Source organism: Chrysochloris asiatica, unplaced genomic scaffold (assembly GCF_000296735.1).
Source record: "Chrysochloris asiatica unplaced genomic scaffold, ChrAsi1.0 scaffold00259, whole genome shotgun sequence".
Classification (NCBI taxonomy): Eukaryota; Metazoa; Chordata; class Mammalia; order Afrosoricida; family Chrysochloridae; genus Chrysochloris; species Chrysochloris asiatica.
The window spans coordinates 3,790,851-3,816,694 of NW_006408777.1; the positions used below are offsets into that span (position 1 = coordinate 3,790,851).

At 39.1% G+C, this 25,844-nt stretch overlaps 1 protein-coding gene and 1 pseudogene across 1 annotated transcript in view; both read left to right on the forward strand.

Annotated features, from left to right (window-relative positions):
• CLVS1 (clavesin 1) overlaps positions 1-25,844 on the forward strand; it is a 256,850-nt gene that overhangs the window by 227,694 nt on the left and 3,312 nt on the right. The gene's annotated exons all lie outside the window — the stretch shown is intronic.
• On the forward strand, positions 11,153-12,167 carry LOC102825184 (annotated as a pseudogene).

The following is a 25,844-nucleotide window of genomic DNA, read 5'->3' on the forward strand; positions in this document are numbered from 1 at the left end:
GATGGAATGAATGTAAAACTAAAGTTCTCTCATGTAAAATATATAATTCACAATAAAAGATGAAAAAAAATTCTTTGGGGAAGGGTTAGAAATATGGAAATACTGTATAAGAATATACATTTCAGAAATGTACATACTTAAGATGGAGGACATGTCAAAAAAAAACAATAGCCTCATATTTTGATATTTTTGTTTAATAAAAGTGCATGATTTTGTAAGAATACTTTTGATGTACTCTCATATATAAACACACAGAAGCATATTATCTTGAAGTAACTACTGGCTGCTGATTAGCCTGTTTGAGAGAGACAGAAAGAAAGTCTCTGGGTGGTGCAAATGGTTAATGTGCTCAGCTGTTCATTGAAAGGTCCATGTCTACCCAAAGGCATCTTAGAAGACAGACTTGGTGATCTGATTCTAAAAACCAGCCATTGAAAACCCTGTGGAGCACAGTTAGGTTCGGATACAAATGGGTAGCATTCACTTAAAATCAGCTTGATGGCAACTGGTCATGGAAGTATGTGAGTATATACCTTGTTATTGTTAAGTGACGTCAAGTCAATTCTAACTCATAGAGACCCTGTATAGGGTTGCTAAAGAGTGATTGATGAGCTAAAACCACCAATCTTTGGGTTCAAACTGACCTTTCAGTCCAGCGCATTAACCTACAGCACCATACCAGGACTCTGAGTGTACACATACACACACACACACATATATATCTCATATACACATACAAATATACACATACACGTATACATTTACATATTGTTGTTGCTAAGTACTGTTAAGTTGGCTCCAACTCACAGTGACACTGATTAGGGTTTCCAAGGAGTGACTGGTGGACTTGAACCATCAATTTGTGGTTAACAATCCAGAGCTTATCCTAATACAGTGCCACATAATATATATTTTTAAAGATTACTGGTGATAAACTTCATGTAAATTTTGTCCAAGATCTTGATTCAGAATAAAGAGCTTGATCTAGTACCTGGAATCGAAGCCATCATATTCTTCTTTCAGGGAAGGAGGAGGGGGATTTGGAGAACTGTGCTGATTAAGCATGTTAGAGATCAAAAATTGCTTCTGATGTACTATTTCATTATTTTATTGGTTACTTCTAATTTTAGTTGACTTTGACAGCAACTATTAACAAGGAGGTCATGATCTCAGGGAAAGAGAACATCTTTCTTGGTATTTCTGGGAGAGCAAAATTACAAGGAAGAACTTTGAAAGCTGAGTTTTTGCCCATCTCTGAACATTTTACTGTGGTCAGGAAGTGACTATCCTCCTAGTTTCCAAACCTGGGTCATATGCTCAGTTTGGTAGAAGAGCAGAGATGGAATCCTGAAGTATACAGGATTATTACAAAAAGGGGAAAGGGTGATGTTCAAAAGAAGGAAGCTAAGCAGCTTATTATTGTGTGTCCACTCTATATAGTAAGGGCAAATATCTTGTGTCCTGTGTCAGAGAGAAGAAAGTATCCTCTCACTGATGTTGACTATGTTCCTCTTGGTAGAATTGCTGCAGGCAGCCTCTGTGAGTAAACACACTCTATGAAAACCTGTGTGGTTCTATAGGATAAACACTGGACCACAAGGTTGGTTTAAACTGCAACGTCAGTAGTTCAAACTCACTTGCCACTCCTCAGAAACCCTATACCTTATAGGACTGCTATGAGTTGGAACTAACTTGATGGCACTTAACAACAGCAACATGAAAACATTTGGAGTCCTGGTATAACTGATAACCATAAGGTCATTGGTTCAAACCCACCAGCTTCTCCTCAGAAATCCAATATAGCATTGCTACAAGTCAGCATTGATTTGACGGCACTTAACAACAAATACAACATGAAAACATTTTTTATAAAATGTTAAAGTTTTATACAAAAATATCATTATCACATCAGAGATTTATAAAATTTTAAAGCTGCATAAGGTCCTTAGAAGTCATATAAAGATTATCAGCCTTTCTACTACTTCAGAGAGCTGTTAAAAGATGTTGGCTACTAAGGAAAATGCATTCATTAAATAACAATGAATTAATATTACTATTACATAAATAACAATTAATTTCACCATTTTGTAGCTGGTAAGCCCTGAGCTGCCAGAAGAACAAAACAAATGTCTTGAAAGAAGAATAACCAGGAGGTTCCTTAGAGCTAAGACGGCAAGACTTTATCTCACGTACTTTGGACATGTTATCAGGAGGAAGAAGGAGAAGGACATCATGTTTTGGAAAAGAAGAAGACCTCCAACAAGATGGATTGACACAGTGGCAGTAAAAATGAGCTCATAAATAAGCACAATTGTGAGGATGGCACAGGACTAGGCAGCTTTTCATTCTTTTGTACATAGGATCTCTGAGTCAGAACTCGAGGGCACCTAACAACAAATCAATGTTATTTCATAAAATTATCTTAAGAGCTTTAATTGCAATAGAAATTGCTTATGGTTTTATTTAAATTTCAGTCTTAAAAAGGTAAATATGTTTGTTAAGTCTGTGGACTATTAAAAAGTGTGCAAAATATCCACCCTAGATGCTTCCCAGTTACTGTTTAAGTGAAATAACTGTGACTAAAACTCAAGCCTCCGAACTTAGACGAAGAATTTACTGTACTACCACATCTCTGTGGGATTCCTCCAAAAGCATCACTTTTTTTCCCCCATGGGTATATAATTGTTTAAACAACCAAGGAACACATTCTAGAAGCCAGTCTCATGGCTGCCAGCATACAGCCTTTCTCTGTCCATGAGTCCAGAGTCCTCAGCTGCTCAATCTCTCCATTCTATCACCTCTGCCTTCATCTCTGGTGTCGCCCCTTCTCTGGTTAGGGTCCCACATTCAGCTCATGCTCTTCTCTCTTGGTGGTCCTATGTCCTCTGTTCCTAGAATGTAAAATTTACTACTCCTACCTTTTTGTTAAACATCTTCTACCTTTACAGTTGTGACTATCACAATTAGGTATGATAACAATTATTCACTACTGAATCAATTAATCCTATCCCCATCTCCTTTCACCAGACATATCTAGACAAGAGGATAATTCAGTGGGGATTCTACCTTTCCCTGCATACTTTGAAACTAAACTCCCTCTTGAAAACTTGTAAACCAGCTACTTCATGCCTTTATAGCTCCCGCATTTTAGGTAACCAATGATTAAGTTGCCCATCCCTATCAACCCCGTGTACAGAGGGGATATGTTTGATCCTTGATGTGAAAACTCCTTCCCTCCTGGGTTGGTATTTTTAGCTACTACATCCATAAGTATAGGTCAAGTTCATCAAATTGTAGCCATTTACACTTGTTTCCTTTATCAAATTTCTTTATCTTCCTCTACTTGCGTTCTGATCATCAAACCATCAAAACTAGGTCAAATGGGTATCATTTGCAAGTTTGGGCACTCTTGTGCATCTCCCCTCCCTTCATATCAGCTGAACGCTTCACTCTCAACTCTAGCTCTCCATGGATATGTCCTTGTCCATGGACTCAGGATTCTCCAAGTCTCACTACATTTCAGATCAACCTCTCCTATCTCTCCTCTCCAGGTAGACAGGAGTCTATGGAACTTGGTCAAACTCAGCCCATATCTTCATTGCAGCCTTTCCTCCATTTCCACTCACAAGTAGAACAGTGTAGTCACCAGCAAGCTTACATGTCTGTTCATGTGTTCTCTTTGAGTTTCAGTCTTAAAGAGGGAGTTTGTCCTGAATGGACTTGATTGCTTGTCTTGATGGCTCCTAGGCAAACAACTTGCTTGTTCTTGTAGTAGCCAATCAGACTGCCATTTTTGTTTTGGATTTGACCTGCTGGTCTTGCTTCCAAGAAGTACCTTCTGTGCTTCCAGCCTAGTCTGCATATCCTTTCAAGTGGGTTCTTGAGGATATGCATATCCTCAGAAGGTTCTGGATTGGGCTCAGTTTTCCACCTAAGGTTCTATACACTACAAAGTCTCCGCAAGAAGCCTATTTTTCTGGGCAAGTTCAAGCACCCTTTTTAGGTATTCCAATCAGTTATAGGCTGAAGATGGGCTTGCAAGCTTTCTGTAATCATGTCTCCTGATATTCCTTTCTATCCCACACAAGTGTCTATTTTACAATAGGAGGCAAGTGACACCAATATCCACAAGACAGTCAAGTATCTTAACATTATTTCCCCTCTTTTACCCATTCAGGCTATGCCTTGATCCCTGCCGGGGACTGACCTCGACATAGTTGTGTTGTTCACGAGTGTTTGGTTCATGAGGAGGGGAGATCCAGCAGCGATAGAGATAGCAAAAGAATACACAGACAGACAGAAGGAGGGGGACAATGAGGCACCCCGAAACCAGGGTGGATGCATCACTGGTGGGCAGAATTGGGACTACAGGCATCGTGGCCTCTGCAGGCACCAACTCACTGCCTTGCAATATTTACTGCATGCCCTCCAACTTGTAATGCACACCTGGGATGGCCTGCGTCCCGGTTTTATTTAGGGGAGCAGCTTCACATCAAGCTGGGAGGGACTAAAACAGGATATAGCTAACATCAGTAATTTTCCAGACATTCAGGTAACTTTACATCTTACGTTGCTGGTTTGAATCCCAGGCCCACAACTTGGTTTCTCAGGCCCAATTAACATATCTATAGCCCCTGAGCTCAGTTGAAGGTGAAAGGGAAGCACAAAAGGCTTGGGTGGAGTCCCGCTGTTTTAGCTTCCTGAGCCAGGTTTTCAGGAGGATGCCAGACACCCAGGTGAATGGGCTGCAGCACCTGGAAAAGGGATTAGGGAGGATGGGTTCTTTGTAGGACAAAAGACCAGGAAGTAGCCAACCTAATTTTAGTTAATCCTTTGGAGAAAAGCTTTTCCCTTGAAACCTTTAGTCTCTGCTTTAGGAGGTTCTAACATTTCTCTGTGGATAATAAAGGCTCATGTCTGCATTTAATTATAAACATAACCGAACACTAAGATTAAAAACAATTTGCCATGACTGCCAGTGGCCTCATTTGTTCCTCAGAGCCTGCGGCCTGTATAGTCTACACACGGTCTGCAACAGATCCCTGTATCCCAGAGTCCTGTTGTTCCAAGGTTGAGCATACATCACTATTTACCTGTGACCCATTTAGCCCATGGAAACCTACCTAAGCATTTCCCTATCTATCTTGTTTTCCCACTCCCCTCCCCCTTTTTTTGTATTGCCTTCCCTTTCCTTGTAAATTGTCCTCCCCAAAACCCTAGCTATGATGTGACTATCCCCTAACCTGTGTTCTACTCGCTACTCCCTCCCACCTCTGGTATCCAACAACAACAAAAATTTTTTTTCGCTTAGTATGGATACATTTTCTTAAGCTTTTACAATAATGGTTTTATACAATATTTGTCCTTTTGTGACTAATTCCACTCAGCATAATGTCCTCAAGCTTCATCCACGGTATGTGGTATGTGGTAGTTTGCAGCTTCATTGCTATTCTTCAAGGTAGTATGTACCTTGGTGTGTATGTACCAAAGTTTGTTTATCCATGGTGTGTATGTACCAAAGTTTGTTTATCCATTCTTCCATTGATATGGGCACTTAAGTTGTCTTCATCTCTTTGCTATTGTGAATAGTGCAACGATAAAATTGGTGTACGTATCTCTGCTTATGTTCTGGCTCATATTTCTTGTGGATATATACCAAGTAGATGAATTACTGAATCATAAGATATTTCTATTTCCAACTTTCTGAGGCAGCACCATACCGTTTTCCAAAGTGGCTAAACCATTTTACATTTCTACCAGCAATGTAGGAGAGTCCCGGTCTCTCTAAATTCTCCCCAGCTTTTATTGTTCTGTTTATTGTTTTTGTTTTTTAACTTCTCTGTTATTGCTGGTGTGAGTATAAGCATAGCTTCTTGCACATAACAGATGTCTTATGTGTATAAAAATGAGGGTGCCTCAAAAAAGTTATTATTATTATTATTATCTTTTAATTCCATTTTTCCATGAACATTTTGAAGCCCTCTTGTATATGAAGGTAAGTCAAAAATTCATAGAAACCTTTACTAAAAAAAAAAATCAAAATGTGAAGCTCTTGTTTCTTGACATATCCTCTATCTAAGTCTATATACTTCTGAAGGTGGTGTTTCCATCTGTGGCACTGCGGGTTAATGCATTGGTCTTCAAAGTCATTTGAGCCACAAGGTCGACAGTTCAAGGTTACCAGCCACTCCTTGGGAACCCTATACAGGGATACTATGGGCCAGAATTGACTCAATGGCACTTAACAACAACAACAACCCTCTCCAAAGAATTTTGAGCTCTTAGATTTACAACACATCAAAACAAATCATGTTGCTTTTAACTATTCTTTGAGTTTTAAAACAAAAAGAAATTTGAAGGAGAAAAATTAGACTGTAGGGTGAATGTGGTAAGTTTTCTTAACAAAATTCTTACAGGATAGCTCTTGCTACCCTTGAAGAAGGAGAAAGTGCATTGTGATAGAAAAAACAAACAAACATTTCTTGGTGAAACTTTCTTGGTTTTTCCATTTTCTTAAAACATTTTTTTAAAGTTTCTATTGTGAATTGCATGAAGGTTTACAGACAACATCATCAGTTTTGCAATCAGCAAATCATACACTTTGTTTCTTCTCAATGATTGCAATTCCCTCCATGCAGCAAGTTATCTCACTTCCTCCCTGTGGTTCTTATTTCCATTCCACCCACCTTCCCATTCCATCTCAACTCTGTCCTTAAGAAATTGTTGCCCTTTTAATTTTGAGTGATTAACCACCCTGTGGTGAGCATATCTTATGAGTGTTGTTGTCGTCCCTATATGCCTATCTATTGCTTGGCTCAAAACTGGGCAATGAGGATGAATTCCTTTCCAGACCTGAAAGGTGATCAAGGGCCATAGTCTCAGGCTCTTCCATTCTCTTTCTGACCAGTGAGCCTGGTGTTTTTGTTTTAAAATGATTTTGAGTTTTGTTTCATATTTCTCCTACTCCATTCAGCACCCTTTCAGATACCGAATGTCCCTTTCAGAGCAGTTAAACATCTTTTTAATAAGTCCTTGTGATGATCCTGTATCATTCAAGAAAATTTATCAAGATTGCCCCTATGACACAAGCAATAACAGCAAAGTTAAAAAATATAGCGGACAATAAATGCTAGCAAGGATGTGGAAAGACTTGGCCCTCCTACATTGCTAATGGGAATGCAAAAAGTTCAACTACTCTGGAAAACAGTCTGACATTTCCTCAGAAAGTTGGAAATAGAAATACCATATGATCTAGCAATTCCTCTTCTTGGTATATAGCCACAAGAAATATGAACCATAACACAAGTAGATATATGCACACCAATGTTCATAGCAGCACTATTTACAATAGCAAAAAGATGGAGACACCCTAAGTGCCTATCAATGGAAGAATGGATAAACAAACTTTGGTACATACACATAATGGAATATTATGCTACCTTGAAGAATAACAAGGAAGCTGCAAGCCACCACATAACATGGATAAATAAACCTTGAGGACATTATGCTGAGTGAAATAAGTCAGTAACAAAAGGAGAAATATTGCATAAGACCATTATGTAAAAACTTAAGAAAAGCTACCCATACTAAAATGAAAAAAAAACAAAAAACAAACAACAATTCTTTGTTGGTTACCATAGGGTTGGAGTGGTGGGGTTTGTGGGAGGTAGAGGGAGGCAATGGTAGAGCACAGGGTAGGGGTAGACACATCATAGTTTGGGTGTTGGAGAGGGCAGTACACAAGAAAGGGGAGGGTGGAAGAACAAGGTAGATAGGGGTACACTGAGACAGGTTTGCATGGGCTAAATGGGACAGAGGTAAATAGTGATGCATGCTAACCTTGGAACAACATGGCTCTGTGATACAGGAATCAAGGCATAGTTTGAAGAGGGGAAATAATACTAAAATGCTCAACTGTCTTAAGTATATTGGATTCCCTTGCCTACTATTGTAAAATGGAAAGTTGAGTTGGATAGAAAGGAATGTTGAGAAACATGATTACAGAAAGCTTGTAAGCCCATCTTCAGCCTACAACTGATTGGAATACCTGAAAGGTGTTCTGGAACATGCCCAGTGAAATAGGCCTCTTGCGGAGCCTTTGTAGTGTGTAGGACATTAGGTGGAATCCTGAGCCCCATCCAGAACCTTCTGAGATGGGACATTACCACTAAAAAGGACAAGCAGACCAGCCTAGAACAGCTAGAGCAACAGAAGATACATCTTCAAAGAAAGATCATCAGGAAAAACCCAAAACAAAAATGGCAGTATGATTGGCTACTACAAGACTAAGCAAGTTGTTCACCAGGAAGCCATCAAGGCAAGCAATCAAGTTCCTTCAGACTGAAACTCAAAGGGAATACATGAGCAGGCATGTAAGTTTGCCGGTGCCCATGTTGGTCTACTGGTGAGTGGAAGAAGAGGAAAGGCAGCAATGAAGAAATGGGCTGAGTACAGCTACATTCCACAGACTCCTGTTGACATGGAGATGAGATAGAAAAGAGGAAGGACTGGTTGTTCCAAAGTGTGGTGAGACCTGGGGACACCTGAAACTATGGACAAGGACATAGCCACAGAGCACTAAAGCTGAGAGTAAAGCATCCAGCTGATATGAAGTGAGAGGAGTTGCACAAGAACACCCAAAGTGCATATAGTACCCATTTGACCTAGCCTCGAAGGCTTGATAATCAGAACTCAACTAGAGGAAGATTTAAAAAAAGAAAAAAAAAAGAACAAAACAATTTTTGATAAAGGACATGAGGGTAAAATGCTACAATTTAATGAACTTGATCTATACTCATGGAGGTAGTAACTCTAAATATCAACAGAGAGGGAATAAGTCTTCACATCAAGTATCAAAGCTATCCCCTCTGTACACAAGGTAGATAAGGACAGGCAACTTAGACATTGGCTACCTAAAATGAGGAGGTGATAAAGTCACAAAGTGACTGGCTTACAAGATTTCAAGGGGAAGTTCAGTTTAATAATGTGTGGGGTAAGAAAGAGTCCCCACTGAAAAGTTTTCATCTTGTCTAGATAGGTCTGGTTAAAAGTGATGGGGATAAGATTCTTATGATTTAATAGTGAGTTATTGGTATCATGACTAATTGTGACTGTCACATTTATAAAGATGGAAGTTTTGTAACAAAAAAATGGGGGGGGGGAATAATTAATTTTACAGTCCAGAAACAAAGGACCCTAGGACCATCAAGAGAGAAGAGCACAAACAGAATGCGAGACCTTATCCAGAGAAGCAGAAACACCAGAGATGGGGACATGGAGAGAGGGAGCAATGGAAGAATCTAGATTCATGGAAAGAGAGGGTTTAAGAGATGGCAGGCAGGAGGCAGACTTGTAGAATGTACCCTTTGGTGGTGTAAATTATTATATATGCCTGAGTGTTTAAAAAAAAAAAGAGCTAAAGTGAATAGAGAGAAATACTGTTAACTGATGGTACATAGAGGGAATTATAAACATTGTAATTGAAACAAGGTGTGTGATTTGTTGAATGTAAAACTGATGACCTGTCCTGGAAACTTTCACTCAATCCACAAAAAAAAAAAACATTAAAAAAATTATATATATATAATGCACAAGTAAAATCTTGCTGAAGATATTTCAAAAATGGTTACAGCACAACATCTCCAGAGAACTGCCAGAAATTCAAGCCACATTCACAGGGTGTGAAATAAGGAATATCATTGCTAATATCAAATGAATCTTGCTGAAATTTTCATACAAGTAATGAATAAAAGTCAAATTTAATCAACAACAACAAAAAAAGATTGCACCTGTGGAATGCCAAAAAAAGAACTGCCACAACCTTCTGAGCTAACTAACCTCTTTGCCTTAAATTTTCTAGACCTGCACATCCTCTCAGAGGCCAGTTTGATTGTACTGTGCTCTCTGGATCGTATTGGTAAATCCAGAACTTGTCCCAGGTTACAATTCAGTCCATAAAATCATCTTCCTTAGCTTCAGTGTCACTTAAAAGATAGAAAAATTAACTCTTTGAGCTAGTTGAGCTTCACTCAACATTTTTGCACCCAGCCAGTTGACAGCTTCCCAAGGCCAAGATGGTCTTTGAAAATTGCAAATGCCAAATCCTGTGAGATCCCAACTTCAGTAACTCACATCAGTGGGAACTCTACAATCTTCTTCCATCAGTTTATGAACTTTAGCTACAGTTTCTTCTTGGATGAACTTCCTCTTTTGGCTCATCTTTGAGGTCTTCCCCACCTTCTTGAAATGTTTGATCCATCTAAAAATGGTTGTTCCATGTGGGGAAACATTCCTGTAAACTTGTTGCAAAGCTTCAGTAATTTGAGAAGATCGTCACTTGAGCTTTGTTAAAATTTGGTATTAGCCTGACCTCATTTTTTTCCCCATTGCACAAAAAGTATCCTTTGTTTAAAAAAAAAAAGGCAAAAATAACTTTATTCCACTTGGGGCACAGGTGGGCTCAAAACTTCCAGAACTGCTTCTTGGTGTGGACAGCATTGGTGACCTTGAGCACTTTGTAGTCCACAGTCTTGCTCAAGGGTTGGCACTTGACCACCTTGACAATGTCCTGAATCTGGCTGTTCCTGAAGCAGGGGACAGGTACACAGACATGTTCTTGTGGTGCTTCTTGAAGCAATTGCTCTTGTGGATATATTGAAGGTAACCTCAACAGATGACAATAGCCCTCTGCATCTTCATTTTGCCCTCAAAATGAAGACATCTTCAGATGCCCTCAAATGGAGACATTACTAGTGAAAGAGTATTTCTTGTCAATATAGTTGTCCTCAGTGGCCTGGAGGGAATAAGAAAGAGAAGTATTCTTTTTTTTTTTTTAAGGCACACTAACAATATGTGCTCATTTGAAGACTAAATATGTGTCAGTTTGAGGGCAAAGGTGTGTCTGATTCAGGTGATGGTATTTTCAATAGCCTCATATACTTATGAAAGTTGGATGATGAATAAGGAAGACCAAAGAAGAATTGATGTGTTTGAGTTATGATGTTGCAGAAGAATATTAAAAGTACTACAGACTGAGTGCTCTACATACCAGCTCCACTCACTAGAGGCTGGTGAGCGCCCTGCGGACCCAAACAGCCCAATCCAACATAAGCTTGCTTTTGCTTGTTAATTCTTGAGGTAAGCAAATTCAAGGATGAGTGAACTGGAACAATTGAGACAGGAAGCAGAACAACTGAGAAATCAGATCCAGGATGCCAGGAAAGCATGTAATGATGTAGCACTTGCTCAGATCAGATCAAATATGGACCCTTTGGGTCAGATACAAATGTGAACAAGATGTACATTGAGGGGTCACCTAGCTAAAATTTATGCAATGCATTGGGGATATAATTCAAGGCTACTAGTTAGTTCTTCCCAAGATGGAAAATTAATTATTTGGGATAGCTATACAACAAGTAAGATGCATACAATCCGTCTGAGATCTTTCTGGGTGATGACTTGTGCTTATGCACCCTCTGGGGATTACTTGTGGAAGATTGGGCAACATTTTCTATATATACAACTTTAAAACCAGAGAGGGAAATATGAGAGTGAGCTGAGAGTTGCCAGGTCATACTGGTTACTTGTCCTGCTGCCGCTTTTTAGATGACAACCAAACTGTAACAAGTTCAGGAGATATGAGTCGTGCTTTATGGGACATTGAAACTGCTCAGCAGATCACCACATTCACTGGGCATTCTGGAGATGTGATGAGTCTCTAAGTCCTGACATAAGGGCCTTTGTTTCTGGTGCTTGTGATGCTTCTTCCAAACTGTGGGATATTCAAGATGGAATGTGTAGACAGTCTTTCACTGGACATGTGTCAGATATTAATACTGTCAGTTTTTTTCCCAGTGGATATGCCTTTGCCACTGGCTCTGATGATGCCACTTGCTGGCTCTTTGACCTTCATGCAGATCAAGAGTTATTAATGTATTCTCATGACAGTATCATGTGTGGAATCACTTCTGTAGCCTTCTCAAAAAGTGGATGCCTCCTGTTAGCTGGTTATGATGACTATAATTGTAATGTTTGGGATACACTAAAAGGAGATCGTGCAGGCATCCTTGCTGGTCATGACGAATTGTGTCAGCTGTTTAGGAGTAACTGATGATGGAATAGCTGTGACAACAGGCTCATGGGACAGTTCTCTTAGGATCTGGAATTAACAATGTTGTACTTACTTTCTGTTCTCCACTGATATCTGGAAAAATAAATGCTATAGTTTATAGCTGTGAAAAAAATTCTACCTTATATTTGCAGGTGAAGATTTTTCCCTTGAGATTATTATATACAAAAAGAAGCTTTCAGTAAACTACAGACAAAAAGTAAGGGGTGAAATACAAAGGTGCTTGGTAAGATCAAAAGGATCAGTTTATTAATTTGAGGAGTTTGGTTAATTTTCTGTATTAATAAAAAGTTGTTGTTGTTGTTGTTGTTAAGTGCCATCGAGTCGGATCCGACCCATAGCGACCCTGTACAGGGTTTCCGAGGCTGTAAATCTTTACGAGAGCAGAACGCCTCATCTTTCTCCCGCGGAGCAGCTGGTAGTTTCGAACTGCTGGCCTTAAGGTTCACAGCCCAATTCGTAACCACTACGCTACCAGAGCTCAAGCAGTAGTAATAGCACAAAATTGATTTTGGCATATTTAAAGGCTGATCATTATCAAATTACGCTTGAGTTGTACTCTAAATAGTTGTTCGATTTTTTTCTATTGATTTCATCTTCTGAAACTGAGATTAGGACACACTCATAGTTGACAAATATGATAAACATTTAGATTATCACTGTTTCTGAAGACTCCCTGTGTTCTCTATAGGCATTGATGGGATGTATAGTGTGACAGTATTACCTTTTTAAATGTAACCAATCACTAGCCCAAGTTTGTCTTATGAATTGTATGTGCATGTGATATAAAGTCTGAATTGATAAAACTACCTGTGTCTTCAAATTTCATAAAATGGAACATTTAAGCTTTTTGTTGTTCTGTAAGATTTCTTCCCTTATGGTTTCTAAGTGGTTTTGCATCAAAGAATGCAGAGCAATACCACTTTGAAGCCAAAAGAAAAACTCCTAAAGCAAATTTTAAAGGAATCAAAGAAATACACAAAACAAATCCTTTACTTGTTAATGTTATATGTTAATGTATGTGTTAGTAGAAAGAAATGTGTTCCCTTGAATTTTAAACGATGATATTTTTCTCCTTTGATTTTTTTCTTACAAATAAATCTAAATGGCGAATAAAAATTTTAAAAAAAAGGTACTACAGACTGCCAGAAGAACAAACAAATCTGTGTTGGAAGAAGTACAACCAGAATGTTCCTGATGGCCAGACTTCATCTCTCATACTTCAGACATATATAGTATCAGGAAGGACCAATCCCTGTAGAAGGACATCATGCTTGGTAAAGTGGAGGATTAGTGAAAAAAAGAAAGACCTCTAAAGAGATGAATTGACACAGTGGTAGCATCAATGGGCTCAAGCATAGCAACATTGTAAGAATGACACAGGACCAGTCAGTGTTTCATTATGTAGTACATGTTGTATGTAGCCAGCCATGAGTTGGAACTGACTTGATGGCACCTAACAACAACAACAACAACTATACTAAGGATTCCTGGTGTGGCTATATAGGATAAATGCTGGACTGCTAACTATAAGGTCGGCAGTTCAAACCCACCAGCTTCTCCTTGGAAACTCTATACAGGACCATATGAGTCATAAACAACTCAACAGCACTTAATAATGGCATATTAGATATATTATATATAACACTGTGTGTACATGTGCAACAGTAGAAGAGTCATTGTTTTTCAGAGGAACCATTCAGATTAGTCTATTCAGATGAGGCAATTCTAGCAGCTAATATATTCAGGTCTTGACCAATTGTAGCCTACTTTTGATCTCTTTGGCCAAACTCATTTATTCTTGTGTTCCCTTGACTCCTCTCCTAGGTTCCATGTGGAAGAAGTAAGATTTCATAAAGATATTCTGAGCTATTTGATTTTTTGTGTGGGAAAGGACAGCATGCTTGATGTGAGTTCAGATTTTGAAGTCAGGGGACATTTTAGGCCATTCTGTTCCCTTTTGGGATGATTTTCAGTTTCCCAAAGAATTGGCTATGCCCTGAGTAATCCTTCAGTCTATAGTCATTGTTTTATGATTGGATTTATGCAATTTCTGGGTAACTACTTTTTCCCATAGAAGTAAAACATCACCATGAGAAATAAAATCCACATGAGAAGAATGAGGCGTGGCAGTGTAGAAACAGCAGAACCCTTGTCTTGAGCTATCAGGACAAGGATCCATTTTACTGTGTGCACTGGGAAACAGATGTTCTATACTGCTAAATTCAATAACATTTCATAATGCAATATTTCTTGGCGAAGGACTCTAGACTTTAGTTCTTTAAATTGTCTAGTGTCTGCTTTCCAGTTCAAATAGGGTCAGACTTCTTAGTGTAGGCATGTCACATCCAGCCAGTTGATGAATGCCTGAAATGTCATTACTTCTAGAAGCAAAGCCCTCATGGATAAGCCATAAATGCCTGCTGTCGTATGTCAGGTATGGGATCCTGGAGTCTTTCAATAATGTTGACAGGAATTTTTTAACATTTTCTAAGGCAAGAAGAAAAGGAGTTACATTGCTTCCTCATTGCTTATGAATCACTGTTTTCATACAGTTTCCTTCTCTGCAGCTGAAATAAAGATGGTCCTCTCATTACAAATACATCCACTATACTTGTGCACCATTAGAGTGAAAGGAAACTGACACAATAAATTTGGTCAATAAACACATGAATGGGTTCATTAAAACATCATGTACAGGACTTACTTCCTCTATTTTTTAAAGAATGATGTGAAAAATTGTAAAATAAAGAATCTTAAGCTACTAGCAAAATGAAAAAGTGGGGTTAAATTAGAGGGAAATAAACAGATGCAAGTGAACTCACTGGGTCGATTTTCAAAAGAAAAATGTTTGATTTTTCACAGTGTAGATTCTAAAACAGATTATTTTTGCTGAAACACCATGCTTATATGCCAATACTTGCAAATGGTGATGTTGCCTCCACCAGAAAGGCAAGGAGCATTTGTTTCTTGTGAACACATTACTGTTTGTCAATAAATATTTTGCCCAATTCCAACAAAGTTGATGTTGTATGTAGCCAGCCATGACTTTCCCTTATAAAGTTTAAGATGGATGAGAACAAATATTTGACATAAAAGTGATAGTAACCCCCATGTAGTGTCACTCTTAAAAACACTGTGCTACTTGTATAGCACACTACAGTTCCTATTTAGATTTATGTAAACCTTCTTGTAGATGTCATTTGGGTTTCAGGTATCCCAAACTTTGAAACAGGAGTTTTTACGTCAAGGATACACAAATGGGTGTTTTAAAGAGACAAGCATTTCATTGGAAACTCCTTTAAGAACCTAACAATATGTCTGTCTGGGTCCCTGTTATCACAGGGACAGGCCTCAGGGAGTCCTGGTTCACCTTTCTCTGCTGGTCATCTTGGCTGATGCAGGGGTCGCATGCTTCTTTTCCTTTCTATTTGTCTTTATTTTGCCTTTTCCTTCCTCAAATTCAATAATCACTTTTGTTCCACTGACTTTTTTGGTTGTATGGCCTTGGGCAAGTCATTTAACCCTCTGAGTCTCAACTTCCTTCACTATAAAGTGGCTATAGAGAGCTGCCATTGAGTCAGTTGAGTGGTGGTAACCTTACATACAAAAGAATGAAATGTTGTCTGGTCCTGCATCCCTTCATGATATATGCATAGTATATTCAGGTCAAATCATTGTGACTCTTGTGCCAATACACCTCATTGAGGGTCTCCTTCACCTTTGCTGGCACTTTACCAAACATTATGTCACTCCCACACCCCCCCCCCCCAGTAATTGATCTCTTCTGATAAAAGAAAGTGAGTCAGACAGTGTTACATTGTGATCCATAAGGCTTTCATTAGCTACTTTTCTGAAATAGATTAATAGATTGCCAGGACTTTCATCCTAGTCAGTCTTACTTTTAAAGTTCCTCTAAAGCTGGTTTTGGTATGGCACTGTGGATCAGCATTGGACTGTGAACCACAAGATCAGCAGTTCAAACCTACCAACTGCTCCTTGGAAACCCTATGCAGGGTTGTTATGAGCCGGAACTGACTCAATGGCACTTAATAACAACAACAAAAGCCTGTCCACTGTAGGTGACCCCGCTGGTATTGGAAATATTGGCATAGCTTCCACCATCACAGCAACATGCAAACACAGTATCAAACTGATAAGTAGGTGGTGGATAAAGTGGATGCAAAGATCTGTACAGCCTCAGGAGCTGGCTGTCAAGAGGGGAGGGTGGGAAAGTAAACTGCAAAGCACTGTAGGAAAGAGTATGAGCAACAATACCTTTCTGCCCTTCCCAGAATTCTTCATAAGAAATTACATTTGGTTAAATGATTTTTTATTTCTTTCCAAATGAAAATTACTCACTAAAAATAAAATGCAACTATGGCAATGAAACAATGTATGATAGAATGAGTGTAAAGCTAATGTTCTCCCATGAAAACTATCACACAATAAAAGGAAGGAATAAATAAATAAATAAATAAATAAATAAATAAATAAATAAATAAATAAATAAAATCCTTGGGCATCTAAGAGAAAAGCCACAATAACCAGGCATGATATCTTAAAGCGTAATTGTGGAGCTCCTGGTTGGAGGCTTAGACTTCCACAGGCCATTTCTCTCTGTTCCACCTTTATTTCTACCCAGGATGGCATTGGGTTCTTTTTCCTTCTGGAGCCCCACACCCAGAACTCAGTCAGACATAGTGGGTTTGGTGCACAGAGGGTAAAGTCAGAGAGATGGAGAATTTCAGACACAGTCTCCTGCATTTCCTCCCTCCTGGTCATGAAGAGGGCCTTATCTGCACAGCCCTTACTTGCTGTCCCTCACCCCATTCTAGTCTAAGCCTGGATGACAATTGCATCTTTCTTGGTCATAATTAGCGCTATGCCTTTTTTCTAATCTGTTTGATCCTAGAATCTGTTATCCCTGTAACCTCCAGTGCAGTCTTTAAAAACCACAGTGATCATGTCTCTGTCTAAAATCCTCCTAAGGTTTCCCAGTAACCTCTCCTATAGAAAGACTGCCTGCATTTCTGACCTCATGTAGAGCTTTCCCCAGCTCACTTAGTTCTGTCAAACTGGCCTCCCATTCCCTCAAGATGCCAAGAGTTGTCTTGCTCCAGGGCCACCCTGGCTCTGGGATTCTCTTCCTCTTGTTAAGAACAGACTCCTTATCCATTAGATCTGGCTTATACACACTCCTCAGAGCAGAGTTCTTCACCCTCCCCTCCTGGTAGGCTCTTCCATGTTCATCCTGAGTTCTTTGTCATGGAACTCATTTTCCTTCTTAAAAGAAATCACAATTCTGTAATTACATATTTGTTGGTTGATCTAATTATTAAATCTCTCCTCTATAGATTATGTGCTTTCTGAGAGAAGGGACCATGCTGTTTTATTCACCAATATATATCCCACCCTAGCCTTTGCATATTTCCTACTGAAGTCATATTTTCTGGGGAAGATGATCCAAGATGGTGGCTTAGTCAAACACATCATGATATCCCCCTACAACAAAGATAAAAGAAACCAAGTGAAACAGATATAAATGACAATCTTGGGACCAAGAGCAGCAAACAGAAGATGAACACTTAATAATGGGAACACTGAACATTTAATGTGAAGAAAAGTTGGAAAAAGGTAGAGAATGACAAGATTTACAGATTGTAGGTATCCTGCCAACTTGGCACTGCATGACCATCTTGAGACAAAGCTAGCACCATTCCCAGGCAAGGATCACAGGAAGGCAAATTTATGGAATTCCCAATAGGAGTCTGAGATCCTGTATAGACAAACCTGCAAGTGAAACAATGTACCTTTGCTAAATGATAAACAGGAGATCCTGGTGATAACATCCAATGACTGTCCAGCTGCAATGTCACACCCAGACAGTTCCAGCAGGTCAACTGCACATGCACTGAAACCCCTTGAACCTCTGCTACCTGCTGCGATGCCAATCGGTGCATATATAGAGTAAAATTTGTGAAACATTTCAGACAACATGCTGTAGAGTCGAATGAATCCAAGGTTGGCAGGTAAGATGACAGGCTGCTGACAACTCCCAGGATCAGCAGGCAATATGGCAGGATGCTAGGTCAAGTCTAAAGAATCTGAAGTCAACTGATGAGCCATATGCAAAATTCAGACTCAGAAAAAGCAAGCAAGCTTTGCCAGAGTCCACATATATTGGAAGCAGACCATACTACTGAAGGAAACAGAAACTCACTTCTAACTGGTTGGTTGTTTATAATAGATTTCATCATGGATGTGATTACATTATATTAGATCACAGCATAGAAAATGACTATATCTTAACTGTAAAGCCACTGAGAATCCTGACCCATCCAAACTGATACATAACCTTAACTATCACACATACCATGTACAAAAATGAACTCAAAATATATCAAAAATCAAAATATTAAAGCTACAACTATAAAATTCCTGTAAGATGATTTAGGATGAAAACTAGGGGATCTAATTTCAAGCATAAATATTATATTTAACATAAGTGAAAGTACACAAAAAATAGATTATTTAAATAACTGAGACTTATTAAAAATTGAACACTTAGGCTCAAAAAAAGACTTTTTCACAAAAATGAAAAGAGAACCTACAGACTAGGAAAAAATCTTTGGCACTATACAATCCAATGAAAAAATGGGTAAAGGACATGAAAAGATACTTCACCAAGGAGGACATTCAGATGGCCAACAAATATATATAAAAAATGCTCTCAATCATTAGTTATTCAAATCAAAACCAAATGCATGGCCCTCGAGTAGATTCCAACTCATAGTAACCCTATATGACAGAGGCTTTCCCATAGATTTTCTGAAGTTTTAAGTCTTTATGGAGTGGATGCTGGTTTCATACTGCTGGCCTTTTGTTTAGCAGCTCTATCCTGAACCTGCTGTGACACCAAGGATCCTTCATTAGCCTTTGTTGTTAGGTGTTATTGAGTCAGCTCTGACTCATAGCTACCTTATGCACAACAAAAGAAAGTCCTGCCCAGTTCTATTCCATCCTCACAACTGTTGTTATATTTGAAACCAGTGTTGCTGTCATGATGTCAATCCATCTTATTGGAAATTTTCCTTTTTCTCTGACTCTCTGCTTTGCCAAGCATGATGTACATTTCCAGGGACTGGTCTCTCCTGATAACATGTCCATAGTAAGTAACAGAAATCTCGCCATCCTTGCTTCTAAGGAACATTCTGAAAGCACTTTTTCCAGAAGAGATTTGTTTACTCTTCTTGAATACCATGTTATTTTCAACATTCTTTGCTAACACCATAATACAAATGTATCAATTATTTTCCAGCCTTCCTTATTCACTGTCCAGCTTTTACTTGATTATGAGGAAATTAAAACTACCATGGTGTTGATCAGGTACACCTTAGTCCTAAAAACAACATCTTTGCTCCTTAACATTTTGAAGAGGTCTTTTGCAGCAGATTTGTCCAATGCATTGTATCATTTGATTTACTGACTGCTGCTTCCATGAACATTGATCATGGATCTAAGTAAAATTAGATCCTTAATAATGTCAATATTTTCTCCATTTATCATGATATTGCTTATTGGTCAAGTTGGGAAGATTTTTGTTTTCTTTCCATTGAATTGCAATCTATACTTGTAGTTTATGCTCTTCATCTGCCATTATCATTATTGTTAAGTGCTTCCAAGTCACTTCTGTTGCATAGCGACGTTGTATAGGATTTCCCAGGAGCAACTGGTGGATTTGAACTGCCAATCTTGCAGGTAGCAGTCTAGTGTTTAACCTACAGCGCTACACCAGGACTTCTCATTAGTCATTCATGTTGGTGTTAGGTGCCATTGAATCGTTTTGGATTCATAGTGAACCTGTGTATGGTTTTAGGGGACCGGCTGATGAGTTTGAATTGTTGATGTTGTGGTTAGCGGTCCAGTGTTTATCTAACAGTGCTACACCAGGACTCCATTAGTCATTATTGTTGTTGTTAAGTGTCGTTGAGTTGGATCTGACTCATAGCAATCCTGTATAGTGTTTCCAATGAGTAGCTGGTGGATTTGAACTGCCAACCATGTGGTTCGCAGTTCTATACTATACCAAGAGAGATGCAAATAAAACTATAATGACACTTCTGCAAAAATGACTCTGATCCAAAAAAAAAAAAAAAAGGATAAAAACAAATGTTGGTAAGATTTTGTGGGGTGGAGAGATTGGAACTTATATACACAGCTAGTAGGATTGTAAAATGGTACAATCACAGAGTTCCAACCATACCAACCTACTGCCATCAAGTCAATCCTGACTCATAGCCACCCTACTGGAACTGCTTCTTAGGGTTTCCAAGGCTAGAAATCTTTGTGGAAGCAGACTCCTTCATTGTTCTACCATGGAGCAGCTGGTGGGTTACAACCATTGAACTTTTGGCTAGCAGCTCAATGCTTAACCCACTGCACTACCAGTTCTCCTCATCACAGAGCTAGCTGTTGTTGTTATGTGCCGTGCTAGTAGGAAGCAAAATATTTTAAATTCATTAAACTCAAGTGCTAGGGACTTAATGGCAGACTAGGGAGAGGTACCATGCAGTAATAACACAGAATATCAGACAAAGTAGTTTCAGGGGACAATCCCAGAACTCTGAACTACATATAAAGGAATTTTTAGAAGGATCGAAGGCTTACTGCTAATGGGATTTGAAGCAAAAACAAGAAAGGTGGTGTTTTCTGATCTGTGGCTGCTGGCAGGTCTCAGAGTGGCCATCTTGACTGGGATGAAGTGAGTAAAGGATCAGGCAAGCCTTCCCAATGCAGGAGTCTGGCCAATCCTTGTAGATAAAGGTGTGATTTTTTTCTTCCTGTTCATTTTCTCTCTGTGTCTGTGCACCGCCACTCTGGTGACTGAAGGGGGACCTGAGCAAGTGGACAGCCCCCCTCCCCACCTCAGGAGGGTTCTACTACACATATGCACAGATCTGCTCAGCAAAGACCACTGGGCCCAAAATTGAAGAAGGAGTCAATAGGAACTGCTTAAAACTGGATGGTCTTCAAAACTGACACTGGCCACCCCTAGACTGTTTCTCACTTGGAGAACCATCCGAACAGGCTTGAGGAAAGGAGAGAGAGACTGACAAAAAAGGAAAGAGACCAAAAAATTACATCTTGAGCTACATCAGAAGGAGCAATGGTAACATCTTGAAATTTCTCAGGTGGCCTTGAAGGCAAGAAGCCGAAAAAGGAAATCTTTATCATAAATGCTTCAAATCCTCTTCACTTCCAGGAAGCAAGATTGTGTCATCTGCATATCACAGGTTGTTAATGAACTTCCCTGCAATCCTGATGCCATGTGCTCTTCTTCATATAGTCCAGCTTTGTGGATTATTTGCTCAGCCTGCATACTGAAATGTATGGTGAAAAGAGCAGTCTGACACATATCTTTCCTGATTTTAAGTCACTCAGTGTCTGTTCAAACAACTGCCTCTAGATCCATGTACAGGTTCCCCATGAGCACAAATTAGTGTTCTGGAATTTTTATTCTTTCCAGTGTGATCTATAGCTTGTTATGATCTGCACAGTCTAATGCCTTTGCTTCCTTCAGTCAAAATCCACCTGACATCAGCAATAGTATCCTTCATTCCTTGTCCTCTTCTGAATCCAGCTTGAATTTATGGCAACATCCTCCTAAAGTACTGTTGCTTTTTAATTATCTTTAGTAAAATTTTACTTCTGTGTGATATTAATGATATTGTTCAATAATTTTTGCATCTTATTGGGTCGCCTTTCTTTGAAATGAGCACAAATATAGATCTCTTCCAGTTGGTTGGTCAGGTCTCCCAAATTTCTTGGCACAGACTAATTAATGCTACCAGGGCTGCATCAGTTCATTGAAACATAGCTAAATACATAAGGTTCTAGACCGGCACTTGTTTTTCACCAGTGCCTTCAGTTTAGCTTGGACTTTTGCCTTCTATTGAAGGCATCATTCAATATTTTACATGATTATTGCAAGTTGATGCTTGAATTTTTTTCTTCAGTTCTTTCAGTTTGAGTAATGTGGATCTTGTTCTTCCTTTTTTTTTTTTTTTTGAAACTCTAGGTCTTTGCACATTTGTATTCTTGTGCTGTCATTTGAAATCTTCTATTCCGTTCTTTTACATCATCATATTTTCCTATCGTATGCTGCAGAACAAGTTTCAGTGTCTCTTCTGACATCACTTTGGTGTTTTCTCTTTTTCCTGTCTTTTAGATGAACTTTTGATTCCTTCTTTTCTTTTCTTTTTTTTAAGTTTTTATTGGGAGGTTTACATGGGGGAACTCATCCTATCGTATTTCATTTCATTGCAATGATTACCATCTCCTCCATGCATTGTCAAATAACCAAAGGGTACACCACACAGGCCTATGCCCCAGCCACCAGCACACAGCCTTTCTCCCTCCCTGAGTCCAGTATTCCCAGCCGCTCCATCTGACAACATCATCATCTCTGTCTCCATCCCTGGAATCACTGCCTTTCTGGGTAGGGTCCCACTCTCCATTCTTCTCACTTGATGGTCCCAGGGACCTCTGCTCCTGGGCTGCAAAATCAATCACTTTCCTCCTTTTGTCAAAAAACATTTACCTCTGTATTTCCTACCCTCACAGTCAGTCTTGATGGCAATCATTCATTATTGTACCAAAAGAGTCTTACCCCTGTTTTGTTTCGCAAGCCCAGTCCCAACAGATTGGAAATCATTGAGTGGTGATTCTATCTTCCCCTGCCCTGTCTGGAACTACGCTCCCTCTTGAAAACTTGTAAGCCATTCACTTCTTGCCTTTAAAGCCCCCCACACCCCATTTTGGGTAGCCAATGTCTAAGTAGCCCATCTCTGTCAACCCTGTGTACCAAGGGGGTGGGAGTGATCCTCACTGTAAAGATTTGTTCCCCTTTTTGACCTACTACATCCATAAGTATAGGTAAAGTTCATCAAATTGTAGCAGGTTACTCTTCCCCCCAACCCTTCTCTCTTCTTCTAGTCAAGTTCTGATCATCCAGCCATTGAAGCAAGGTCAAGTGGGTACTATCTGCAAGTATTGGTGTTCTTGTGTATCTCTCCTCGCTTCATACCAACTGGATGCTTCACTCTCCACTCTAGTCCTCTGCGGCTCTGGTCTCTGGGCCCAGGAATCCGTGGGTCTTGCTGTACTGCTGACCATCCAGGTCTTCACACAGGTTCACAGGGGTTTATTGAATGTGGTCGGGCTTAGCTCACAATTTCATTGCTGTTTATTCCCCCTCTTCCCCTTATTGGTGACCAACGTGGTCACCAGCCAGACCACATGAATACCTTTCAAGTCGAGGGGTTCATCTTTTGGTACTATATCAGACAATGTTCTGCTGCTATTCATAAGGTTTTCAGGGGCTAATTCCTCGTAAGTGGACTTCTTATTCCTTCTTCTTAGTCTCTTTTTAGTATGTAAATTCTGCTAAAACCTGTACATGATGGGTGACCCTGATGGCATTTGAAACACCTTCTAGTATCACAGCAACACACAAGCCACCACAGTATGACAAAATGACAGTCAAATGGGGGATATATTGTTGTAGATCCTGCCAGAAAAACAGCTGAATAAATAAGGTTCTAGACCAGCACCATCCAATAGAAATATTATTGTAATTTGCATATGAGGGTGAGTAAAAAATCTTGTAACTAGAGTTCCAGTTCATCAGATATGCATGGGTTTATTGCAAACAAAATATGTTTAAATGTATCTCTATATTATCAGTGGATGGCTACAGAAAAGTTCTCTCAGTAATGTATTTTGTCTTATTCTAGTTGTTATTGTCACTAACTGCCATTGAGTCAGTTCCGCCTAATAGTGATCCTATAGGAGCTCTGGTAGTGTAGTGGTTACAAGTTAGCTGCTAACCTCAAGGTCAGCAGCTTGAAACTACCAGCTGTTCAACTGGAGAAAGATGAGGTTTTCTGTTTCTGGAAAGATTCACAGCCTTGGAAACCCTGTTCAGGGTCATTATGCATCAGAACTGACTCCACAGCACACCATCATAGGGTTTCTGAGGAGTGGTTAATGGGTTTGAACCATTGACCTTGTGATTAGCAGTCCAGTTCTTATTCTACAGTGCCACAGGGCAATAGTGGGCTGCACAGACAGGCTGAGAATTGAACCTGGGCTTCCCATGTTGTAGAAAAGAATTCTACCACTGAACCACCTAGTTAGAGTGCTTTAAATATATATATATATTTTTTTTTTTAAATGGACACTTGTGGGGGGAAAAAGATTTTGAGGTGATGGCTAATATCAAAATTTCAATAAAATAAAGCGGATACCTTCCCAAATTACTGAAGTTTTGCAACAAGTTTCTAGAAGGCTTCCCTACATAAAACATTTTTTAAAATGGATCAGCCATTTTAAGAGCTAAGTAATGAACTGAGAGAGAAGATCATCAAGCCCATAGAATTCATATTTATTCCATAGCTAGTGAAGTTGATAGCTCACATGGTTCAGCATTTTGTTGTTGTTAAGTGCTGCCAGTCGGTTCTGACTCATAGCAACCTTTTATAGGGTTTCTAAGGAGCAGCTGGTGGGTTTAAACTGCTGATGTGCACAGGTCTGAAGAGCATAGAATTCTCTGGGGGAAAAGTTAAGAGAAACAGCACCACTACTTATAGGAATGTATAGACCTAAATAAAGGTTATGTTGAGAAACAATAGCTTCACATTTTGATAGTTTTCTAAATACATGTTTCTATGATTTTGTAGCAATATTTTTGACTTACCTTTCTATTTTGTTTTTGCTGTTCATGTTTTGGTGTCACATCTAAGAATCCATTTCCAAATATACGGTTCTGAATCTTTATTCCGTTTTTTCTGTTTTTCCCCCCTACAGTTTTTATGGTATTAGCGTTTATATTTAGGTTGTTGATATATTAGAAGCCCAAATTCCTTTTTTAGCTAGTGGAAATCCAGCTGACCCAGCACAATTTATTGGTATCCTTGTCCAAATGAATTTGCTATAGATGTATGAGTCCACTTCTGGACTCTCAAGTCTATTCTATTTGCTTATATGTTTAGTCTTCTACTAGCACCACACTCTTTTACTGCAGCTTTGATATCAGGAAGTAAGAGTTCTATGATGACTTCTTTTTCTGTCATGTTTTGGCTATTTGGAACTCCGTGAAATTCTATATGAATTTAAGAATCAGCTTCTGATTTCTGCAAAAAAAAAAAAAAAAAAATGCTGTTGGAATTTTGATACTGATTACAATGAACCAGCAGATCACTTTGGGTAATATTGACTTTATTTTTTTTTTAAGAAATATTAATTCTTCTGAACACTTAGTTGTATCTATTTGTTGTTTGTTAAGTGCCATCTAATCAGTTCCAACTCATATCAACACTGTATAGGGTGTTTAAGGAGTGACTGTTGAATTTGAACTGCTGACCTTGCCATTCAAACCAACCTTGCAGCCCAGGGCTTATCCTACAGTGCCACACTAGGACTTCTACTTGGTGGTAGTTTACAGCAATGTTTGTTTTAATGACTTTTGAGGTTCTAGCATTTGAGTTCCTTTACATAAGTCCCTTGTTTCACCCAACAGAAATATAGACCAAACATAGACTCAATAAAAACAAACAAGGAATTGTGTTGGAACTATGTAAAATTCAGGCTAAAATACTGGTGATTCTTCTGCCCTGTCCCAGCAGTAAATGAATCCATTTCACTTTCAATGGTT